The sequence below is a fragment of the Rutidosis leptorrhynchoides genome, chromosome 3 (genome assembly GCF_046630445.1).
Source record: "Rutidosis leptorrhynchoides isolate AG116_Rl617_1_P2 chromosome 3, CSIRO_AGI_Rlap_v1, whole genome shotgun sequence".
NCBI classification, from domain to species: Eukaryota; Viridiplantae; Streptophyta; class Magnoliopsida; order Asterales; family Asteraceae; genus Rutidosis; species Rutidosis leptorrhynchoides.
Window position 1 is genome coordinate 370,885,137 of NC_092335.1, and position 12,364 is coordinate 370,897,500.

A 12,364-nucleotide genomic window follows, 5' to 3' on the forward strand; every position below is an offset into this window, starting at 1 on the left:
TCAAACCCATTGAACTCTCAAGTTTTATTTTTCAAACTCATTCCACTCTCAATTTTTTATACTCATAAATGGCTTTCGAAAACATTGTTACGTTCGAGATTCACGGCGGCGGTTTGTTTTCCGATGACATGGACCGCTACGTCGGTGGGCGGGTCGATTATGCAAATGTGTCGGTCAGTGGGCTTCGAGTTGACGAAATGTTTGATTATTTAAGGCGAAACGCGCACTGCGATGAGATTTCGCAGTTTGCATATTGGAATCCCGAGAACAAGGTCTTCGAGTGGCTTCAGGATAACGATAAATGGGCGTGGTGAAATATCCCGTTCATATTGATTATAAACGTTTCATATTAATTGATTTCTTTGCGAGGTTTTTGACCTCTATATGAGACGTTTTTCAAAGACTGCATTCGTTTTTTTTTAAAAAAAAAAATCAAACCATAACCTTTATTTTATCGACAAGGTTTAAAGGACACCACCTAGATTATCAAGAATTGATAATCTAAAAGTATCACACTTACACACGACCAATACATATTGGTTTACAATATTAATATGTTACAATAAAGTAAGATCTCGAATGCAGTTTTAAAACGATATTATACAAGCATGCTGACACCAAATTTTGTCCATATTTTAGCATGCAACAGCGGAAACTCTTAATAATTACCTGAGAATAAACATGCTTTAAACGTCAATAAAAATGTTGGTGAGTTATAGGTTTAACCTATATATCAAATTGTAATAATAGACCACAAGATTTCACCTTTCAATAACATGCAATCTGCATAAAAATCATTCATATGGTTGAACACCTGGTAACCGACATTAACAAAATGCATCTAAAATATCCCCATATATAAACATCGAAGTACTAAAGCAGTTCAAATTCTCTGACTGGGGCGTGTCAAAGCCCATATATCTATCTTTAGGATTCGCGTCAATTGGTGGCAATTATAATAAACACCAATTCTTAGGCTACCAAATTCAACAAGGGCGATATCCGGTATAACAATTCAACATAGAATGTAGTTTCAATTACTTGTGTCTATTTTGTAAATCATTTTCAAAATTGCATGTATTCTCATCCCAAAAATATTAGATAGTAAAAATGGGACTATAACTCACTTTCACAGATTTTTCCTTCGTCGGGAAATAAGACTTGGCCACGGGTTGATTCATGAACCTATAACAAATATGTACATATATATCAAAGTATGATCGATGAAAGGACCCATCCTAATCCATCCGGACGAAGTCCATATCGATTATAAATGATTCACAACAGTTGATTACATAGCGAGGTACTTGACCTCTATATGATACATTTTACAAACATTGCATTCGTTTTGAAAAGACAATCTTTCATTTCATCTAAAGTTGACAGACATGCATTCCATTTTATAATATATCCAACTATAATTGACTTAATAATGATCTTGATAAACTCAATGACTCGAATGCAACGTCTTTTGAAATATGTCATGAATGACTCCAAGTAATATCTTTAGAATGATCAAATGCACAGCGGAAGATTTCTTTCGTACCTGAGAATAAACATGCTTTCAAGTGTCAACCAAAAGGTTGGTGAGTTCATTAGTTTAGCATAAATAACCATTTCATAATTTTAATAGACCACAAGATTTCATATTCCCAATTCTCATAAATAAACGTCCCATGCATAGAGACAAAAATATCATTCATATGGATTGAACACCTGGTAACCGACATTCACAATATGCATATAAGAATATCCCCATCATTCCGGGATCCTCCTTCGGACATGATATAAATTTCGAAGTACTAAAGCATCCGGTACTTTGGATGGGGCTTGTTGGGCCCGATAGATCTATCTTTAGAGTTCGCGTCAATTAGGGTGTCTGTTCCCTAATTCTTAGATTATCAGACTTAATAAAAAGGGGCATATTCGATTTCGATAATTCAACCATAGAATGTAGTTTCGATTACTTGTGTCTATTTCGTCAAACATTTATAAAAGCAGCGCATGTATTCTCAGTCCAAAAAATATATATTGCAAAAGCATTTAAAAGGGGAGCAAATGAAAACTCACGCATATAAATATTGTAAAATAGTTAATAAAGCATTTGCATGTATTCTCAGCCCAAAAATGTATATAAAAAGGGAATAATGAAACTCACGCATATATTTATTGTAAAACAATTAATAAAACATTTGCATGTATTCTCAGCCCCAAAAATGTAAAGAGTAAAAGGGGATCAAATGAAACTCACCTAATGTATTTTGTAGTAAAAATACATAAGACGACATCTAACAATGCAGGGTTGGCCTCGGATTCACGAACCTAGATCATTCATATTTTTATTAAAACATATACTTGCAATCGAACAAATATATATATAATTATATTATTAGTGATATAGTTTTTATATTAATACTTATATATTTCGTTATTTAATTAGGTTTATTCATTTTATATATTTTAATAATTAAAATATTAATATAGTTTAAGTATGTGTATTAAGTATATTTCTATTTATTTGTTAAATTATTTATTATGATAACATTAATATTAATAATAACAATGTTATTTTAATAATAATAATAATGATAAAAGTGATAATAATAATGTTAATAAAATATTGATATTAATAAGGATAATAATACTAAATTGTATCATGATTATAATAAATATGATAAGAATAGTTATAATAATTTTACTAATTCCATTAAATCATATCTTGATTAAAGTTCTAGTCATTTTCATGATAATAATATTTATATCAAAATTTCTATATTTAATTTTAATAATATTTTGAAAGCCTTTATTTTTATGGTCATAATAATCATAATCTTCGTAGTTAATAACTATGGTTTCTCATAACCTTAATTTGTATCAAAATTATAATTTTACATGTATCATATAATTATAACAAATTTCTATAATCTTTAATATAACAACATTTACTATATACTTGTGTTATTAACCTGTTTAATAACCTTGAAATCATAATAATAATACTAACAATAATAACATAATGATAATAATACTAATAATAACAATAATATTTGTAGTAATGATAATACTAATAATCATAATATGGTACATGTATTCGTTTTACTAAAAATGATATTAATAATAATCTTAATAATAATAACTGATAACTAATACTTATCTTACTAACAATAATAATAATCATACTACTATAGGATAATACTAATAATAGCAATAACAATAATATTTACAATAATAACAACAATGATAATAATAAACATAATAATAATAATAATTGATAAATAATAAAAAAAATATAGAAAAGTGTATACCCCTTAGAATCCTTTTTCTAAAAAGAGTGGTCGGAGACCGGACTCGAACCCCCGACCTCTTGTTACACAAGAACACCCAATACCACTACACCAAATCCGTTTTTCTGAATTAATACAAAACCCATGAACATTTAACCCGAAAATTACTGTTTCCATCTTCTCTTCTCCTTCTCAGTTTCAACTCGACCCAGAACATCAATTCAATACACAGTGAATTATTTTGATTGTTTTAGAATAGGAAAATAATTCATAAACGTTCTTATATGTGAGATATCAGATTAATAAATGCGAAAAAAAAATAAAAAAAAATGCAGCGACTGCTGCTGTCGAGACCTTTTTAAAAAAAATTGATTTTAAGATTGAGAAAGTTTTGAGCAAAGTTTATAGAACGAATTATATTGGAAATCATTCCTAGAAACTGCTGTGATCATCAATTGATCTTGATTTAAAACAGAAAACTTGAATTTATTCGAAGAACACCCGTTTGACTTTTGGATTTTTGAACTTTGACTCGACAATTCATCTTCGTTTCTAAGAATTGAAGGATGAGTTTTTGCAGAAAGTTTACTTGTGGAATTCCTAACAACATTGCGATTACAATTTTTGAAATTTAACACTAATTTGAAGTTTTGAATAAAAGTGATATAACAGAGGTGTCGAGTGCAGAAAAGAAAAGAAGAAAAAAAATAAATCTGATAAATTTAGGAATAAGAAGATTGTGTAACTGATAACGATATTACAAGGTCGAATTAATTCCTCTCAAACTGATAAGGCGTCTGTCCTATAATGGAAGAAAAAAAAATATATATATATATATATATATATCGACATTATATCTTCAAACAAAATGAGTAAAAAAAAATAAAATAAAAAGATGATTTTGATGGACAACTGAATCCGACAATTACAAAAATTTAGCACAGTAAGATTGAAATTGAGAGCTGATTTTGATTCTAAATTTTGTACGTATGATTTGATTATTATTATTAATAATTAATAATTATATTAATAATAATAATAATAATCATAATAATAAATAACAATAAATAATAATAATATTGATTTCATTATACATATATATATCTCTTTAATTCATATTTATATATATACGTTATAATTAATCTTATTGATAAATATAACTAAAATAATACTACCTAAACTTGTAATAACAATGATAACAATCTATTTAATAAATATTAATAATATTACATAACAATGATACTAGTAATGATAATAATGTTAATAATATGTTAATGTTATTAGTAACAATAATGATACAAATAATAATACTATCAATAAAATATTACATGTATCAAATCTGTTATCAATGTTAATATTAATAATGAAGGTGATAATATTACTATACCATTTAGTTTAACTTGTGATTTCAATTTAATATATTATAATTACATATTTTTAACTATGTAATATTTAATAATATATAATAGTATATTTTTAATATTTGATATTTATTTATGTTATATATGTTTTACAATATACATATAATATTAATTATATTTAAAAAAAATATATATATATCATTCTCTACTTAATTAATTTAAATGATTAAATGGTATTATATTAATTCAAATTAATATATATACATATTTTTATATTTACATATATATATTTATTCATATACTTATTTGCACACAATTGTTCGTGAGTCGTCGGGAATAGTTAATTGGTAAATGCATTCATGTAACTGTTTCAAAGTTTTCGAGACTCAACATTATAGACTTTGCTTATCGTGTCGGAAAACGTATAAAGATCAAGTTTAAATTTAGTCGGAAATTTTCGGGTCGTCACAGTACCTACCCGTTAAAGAAATTTCGTCCCGAAATTTGAGTGAGGTGGTCATGGTTAACAATAAAAACGTTTTCATGACGAATATTAGTTGATAAATAGAGTTTTATCATCATTGAATAATTTGGATAAAACGATTCGATTACTCAAAGCGTACAAGTGAAGCTATCACAAAAGATTGATATAAGACATTAGATATTCGTCTTTACTTTTGATGTAGTCATGGTTGAATTCCGGAATTCAAGGGATTTTAAAGAAAATCTTGAAGATCTATAAGATCTGGTTCTTCGGGATTTATGGAAATTAAGATCCTTTTAATTAAATACGGTGATCTGCCTCGATTTCTACGTCTGAATTTTTCCATTATAAATTTACCTTTTCCGTTCCATTAGTTTTCACCACTTCTATATTCAATTCCCAAATTCAAAAGATTTATGAAAATGCTTAACCCTGTTCTGATCCTTGTTCTTATTCTAACTATCGTAATGATCGTTCTTCTTTTCCAACTCCCACCTGAAGAATCTGTTTATTTCTATTATACTCTAGGGATTATTGTATTTATAATCCTCCCGTGTCTTTATATTGCCATACGTACTGATATCCACGGTTTGTAATTTCGGTGTTGTCATTGAGATTTATATTTTCTCTTATATTTTGGATCTCTTTGCCTTTTTATTATCCTCTCGACCTCTAGTAAAGCGAGCAACGGTCCAGAATTCATATATATGAATTTCGAAATGAATATAGTTAATGTTCTAAGAAAGAAATGGTAATAGTACGATCTTGATTCGTCAAATTACCAGAATATCCGGGAAAGATAGAACTATCAAGAAAATATGTCCTTGATATGTTTATATATCAGATAAAATGTAAGAGTCGTGTAACATGGCACATGATGACGTTATAATCTGTGAATCATCATGTCCCATTTAGAAACTCAGCATGACTTACTGTAATATAATCACGTTGATCAAGTGTCATTATATTATACTAACTCATGCATCAATTCCCAACATTACTTCAATAACATTCCTATTTTAAGCTCGAAAATTTACAGAATATAGAAACTAACAGTTTCTATATGATGTAATACTGATAGCACGAAGAGATTAATGATTTCAGATAAGAATAGTTATAAAAATATCTCCAGAGATATGGAGGATATTTTTAATGAAAGATACGATAACATCTCAGAATATCTAAGATCAGAGGATGATAGAAACTATTGTCTGCAAGGGTTTAGAGTAAGGAGCAAGATATTCACTAAAGACTTTAGCAGACATTGAATCCTTTAGATTCTTTGAAGTCAAACTTATTCTTTGTGATTTGTCCACGGCTTTCTTCCTAGTTTCGCATAATTTGCTTTTCGGTACTAAATTTTCTATTGAATGTTTCCAATATAATGATACACAGGAAGCACGAGGAGATATATAATTTTGAACGAGAATATTTATGAAAATATCCTCAAAAATATCGAAGATATTGATGATGATATTTTGGAATTTCTAAGTTTGATGGTTGATGGATAAAGATTTTCCGCAAGATTTTAACATGAGTACGGAGCAAGATATTCGTTGAAGGTTTCATTGGATCCAGAATTACCTGGATTCTTTGAATATAGGGTTTGGTCCTTGTATTTGTCCTTGGTCTCCTTCGTGGTTATCTCAATTCGTTTTCCAGTTCCAATTTTTCTGAGCTTTTCCAACATACTATTCTTTATCATCAAACTTTCGATGATTATGGTCGTTTACGGTTGTCTATAGTTTCTGCTGCTTCATTCAGCTTTTTCAACATTCAAAGTATTAATTTGTGACTGAGTGCTTTTCAGAATTTCAGAATGAAAAATCATAATCCTAAGAGATAAATGTTATACATATAACGGTTGATGTAGATATGCTGTGAGTTTTCAAAGTACTGATTGCTGATTCCCGATAATTGGTATGGCAATTATTGTTACAAGATGTAGATGAGTACATGATAGAGTTTCAACGAACAATAATGATTTTTCGGAAAGTCAAAGATCAATGAAGTTGCTGGTAAGTTTACCGCTAATATGGTGGAATATAAATGGTTCTCCGGTAACGATGATGAAAGGTAAATTTATATATCAAATTTATAGTAGAGTTTACTCGAATGAAAAGTCGAAATTGATTTGTTGAAGCTGTGACAAATTTGCTACTTTGAAAGGAATTATCAAGTTATTTTGGGTAATAATAACATTAAGGAATTAGCACAACTATGTGTTAAACATTTACTCAGTTTCCGAGAATTTTTTTTTTTTAGGTGCATAACTATATGCATAAATCTTTCTTTCCGTAGATGAAGTGCGGTTGGTTCATCCCCTCGATTAAGGTGTTTTCAAAAATCATGAAAGGTTTGAACGTAGATTTGAATCGTCCATATACAAATGAGGTTTAAGATGAAATCAAGTGGCAACTTGAAGAATTGTTTAGTTTCATATGTTATAATCAATATTTTAATTCATTTTAATTATCCAATGTTATTAGTCCACAGTCGATAGTCCACAGTTGACAGTCTAATAATTCATATATAGTTTAATATATAATATTCAAATTAATTAATACGTGTCGTGACCCGTATACGTCTCAGACTCGATCACAACTCAAAGTATATATATTATTATAGAATCAACCTCAACCCTGTATAGAGAACTCGATCATTACTGCATATAGAGTGTCTATGGTGATTCCAAATAATATATATAGATGTGTCGATATGATATGTCAAAACTTTATATACGTGTCCTGATATTTAAAGTACGTAAAATGAATAACAGAAATTAAATGACGATAAATAAAGTGCGTAAAGTAAATAACAGAAATTAAATGACAATAAATAAAATTGCGAGAATATAAATTGCGATAAAATAAATTGCGATAATTAAATTGCGATAAATAAAATGTAATACGGAATTAACAGTTAGCTAGGAACAGTTAGCTAGGATTTTGTTAGCGTGATTTCTTAATAAAATTTAATATTGTTAATTGGTCTATTTCTAATCAATTTTTATTGTGTCCATTATTTCTTCATTATGCCACTTGTTGAATTCTGATAGGTCAAAATCCAAATATGAAATTGAATTTGAATGAAAATAGTTATTCTTTGGTGAACGGATACGTATCTAGGTGGTTGTAAATAGGATAGTGAATAACTGTTGAATCAGATTCGAAGAATATACAGTGTAACTTATTAATGTGAAATTTAAATATTCCTCGGGTATTACCTACCTGTTAAAATATTTTCATCATTAACAGTTTGTACAAGAGAATTTTTAATTACAATCTTTATGAAAACATATATACATATATATTTTCTTTAGATGTATTCATGGATTTAATGAGTTAATATGATATTAAACTCATTTGCTTTTCGGTTGGAACTAGAATAAATAATCGCTAAAACTTTAGAGATTACATATTCGCCATGTCGAACGAAGATAAATGAGGTAGAACGATACGTAGAACGAAGATCATACTCAAAGTACATATGATGAGATTGAAGCATGGATTGTTGATGGTACTGGTGCTGTTATTGATTGTACTGTTGGTGCCGGTGATGTTGTTGAAGCTGGTACATTTTGCACCATATTCTCCGAATTGATTATTCGAGCGCGAAGTTCGTTGACTTATTACTCCAGGATGATTGTCGGTCGGAACGAGCGGATGAATAAGGTTTAGAATCTGGGTTATGATATAGTTGTGGCGAGATATTCGAGAAATGAGGGTAAAAATGGTGTTACGAACAGGTTCGCCGGTAAGTGCTTCAGGTTCTTCGCCAAAAGGTGAATTCGGTTAGTGGAAGGGATCGCCTTCTGCGCGTCTCCATTGATTAAGTCGACTACGAATCCATCAGATGAATTGGGGATGACTGATTGGTTAATTCATTCTGCTGACGTTGCTTCCGGAGCTTAGATGACTATCCATTCAGAATAACTGTCGGGATAACTATCGGAATAGCTGTCGGAATCCGAGGGGCTCGAACTAGTTGAAGGATTCATCTCGTACGATCAGATGAAGGATTTTCGATAAGAAATAGATTATAGGATGTAGATTAGTACCCTGCAATACAAAATTTACATATGCATATATAATACTAAAATCCCATAAGTTACGGAGGAATCTACGGAAGCTGTCAGGTAAAGATAACAATAACAGATACGCTAAGATATGAATTAGCAGATACGCTAAGATATGAATTAGCAGATACGCTAAGATATGAATTTTTGTCTATACACTATTCATGCAGTCAATGCAATAAGATGTGTCTAGACTAAGAATAATAAGCAGGTAATTTACTAAGGATGATAAGCAAATGATTTCTGACAAAAATGCTGAGCAAAACTTTTGACATGCAGACACGGTCGAAGTCCAGACTCACTAATGCATCCTAACAACTTATCAGTTAGTCACACTAATGCAGACCCGGTTCGCTAAGACCACCGCTCTGATACCAACTGAAAGGACCCATCCTAATCCATCCGGACGAAGTCCATATCGATTATAAATGATTCACAACAGTTGATTACATCGCGAGGTACTTGACCTCTATATGATACATTTTACAAACATTGCATTCGTTTTGAAAAGACAATCTTTCATTTCATCTAAAGTTGACAGACATGCATACCATTTCATAATATATCCAACTATAATTGACTTAATAATGATCTTGATAAACTCAATGACTCGAATGCAACGTCTTTTGAAATATGTCATGAATGACTCCAAGTAATATCTTTAGAATGATCAAATGCACAGCGGAAGATTTCTTTCGTACCTGAGAATAAACATGCTTTCAAGTGTCAACCAAAAGGTTGGTGAGTTCATTAGTTTAGCATAAATAACCATTTCATAATTTTAATAGACCACAAGATTTCATATTCCCAATTCTCATAAATAAACGTCCCATGCATAGAGACAAAAATATCATTCATATGGATTGAACACCTGGTAACCGACATTCACAATATGCATATAAGAATATCCCCATCATTCCGGGATCCTCCTTCGGACATGATATAAATTTCGAAGTACTAAAGCATCCGGTACTTTGGATGGGGCTTGTTGGGCCCGATAGATCTATCTTTAGAGTTCGCGTCAATTAGGGTGTCTGTTCCCTAATTCTTAGATTACCAGACTTAATAAAAAGGGGCATATTCGATTTCGATAATTCAACCATAGAATGTAGTTTCGATTACTTGTGTCTATTTCGTCAAACATTTATAAAAGTAGCGCATGTATTCTCAGTCCCAAAAATATATATTGCAAAAGCATTTAAAAAGGGAGCAAATGAAAACTCACGCATATAAATATTGTAAAATGGTTAATAAAGTATTTGCATGTATTCTCAGCCCAAAAATGTATATAAAAAGGGAATAATGAAACTCACGCATATATTTATTGTAAAACAGTTAATAAAACATTTGCATGTATTCTCAGCCCCAAAAATGTAAAGAGTAAAAGGGGATCAAATGAAACTCACCTAATGTATTTTATAGTAAAAATACATAAGACGACATCTAACAATGCAGGGTTGGCCTCGGATTCACGAACCTAGATCATTCATATTTTTATTAAAACATATACTTGCAATCGAACAAATATATATATAATTATATTATTAGTGATATAGTTTTTATATTAATACTTATATATTTCGTTATTTAATTAGGTTTATTCATTTTATATATTTTAATAATTAAAATATTAATATAGTTTAAGTATGTGTATTAAGTATATTTCTATTTATTTGTTAAATTATTTATTATGATAACATTAATATTAATAATAACAATGTTATTTTAATAATAATAATGATAAAAGTGATAATAATAATGTTAATAAAATATTGATATTAATAAGGATAATAATACTAAATTGTATCATGATTATAATAAATATGATAAGAATAGTTATAATAATTTTACTAATTCCATTAAATCATATCTTGATTAAAGTTCTAGTCATTTTCATGATAATAATATTTATATCAAAATTTCTATATTTAATTTTAATAATATTTTGAAAGCCTTTATTTTTATGGTCATAATAATCATAATCTTCGTAGTTAATAACTATGGTTTCTCATAACCTTAATTTGTATCAAAATTATAGTTTTACATGTATCATATAATTATAACAAATTTCTATAATCTTTAATATAACAACATTTACTATATACTTGTGTTATTAACCTGTTTAATAACCTTGAAATCATAATAATAATACTAACAATAATAACATAATGATAATAATACTAATAATAACAATAATATTTGTAGTAATGATAATACTAATAATCATAATATGGTACATGTATTCGTTTTACTAAAAATGATATTAATAATAATCTTAATAATAATAACTGATACTTATCTTACTAACAATAATAATAATCATACTACTATAGGATAATACTAATAATAGCAATAACAATAATATTTACAATAATAACAACAACGATAATAATAAACATAATAATAATAATAATTGATAAATAATAATAAAAATATAGAAAAGTGTATACCCCTTAGAATCCTTTTTCTAAAAAGAGTGGTCGGAGACCGGACTCGAACCCCCGACCTCTTGTTACACAAGAACACCCAATACCACTACACCAAATCCGTTTTTCTGAATTAATACAAAACCCATGAACATTTAACCCGAAAATTACTGTTTCCATCTTCTCTTCTCCTTCTCAGTTTCAACTCGACCCAGAACATCAATTCAATACACAGTGAATTATTTTGATTGTTTTAGAATAGGAAAATAATTCATAAACGTTCTTATATGTGAGATATCAGAATAATAAACGCGAAAAAAAAAATAAAAAAAAATGCAGCGACTGCTGCTGTCGAGACCTTTAAAAAAAAATTGATTTTAAGATTGAGAAAGTTTTGAGCAAAGTTTATAGAACGAATTATATTGGAAATCATTCCTAGAAACTGTTGTGATCATCAATTGATCTTGATTTAAAACAGAAAACTCGAATTTATTCGAAGAACACCCGTTTGACTTTTGGATTTTTGAACTTTGACTCGACAATTCATCTTCGTTTCTAAGAATTGAAGGATGAGCTTTTGCAGAAAGTTTAATTGTGGAATTCCTAACAACATTGCGATTACAATTTTTGAAATTTAACACTAATTTGAAGTTTTGAATAAAAGTGATATAACAGAGGTGTCGAGTGCAGAAAAGAAAAGAAGAAAAAAAATAAATCTGATAAATTTAGGA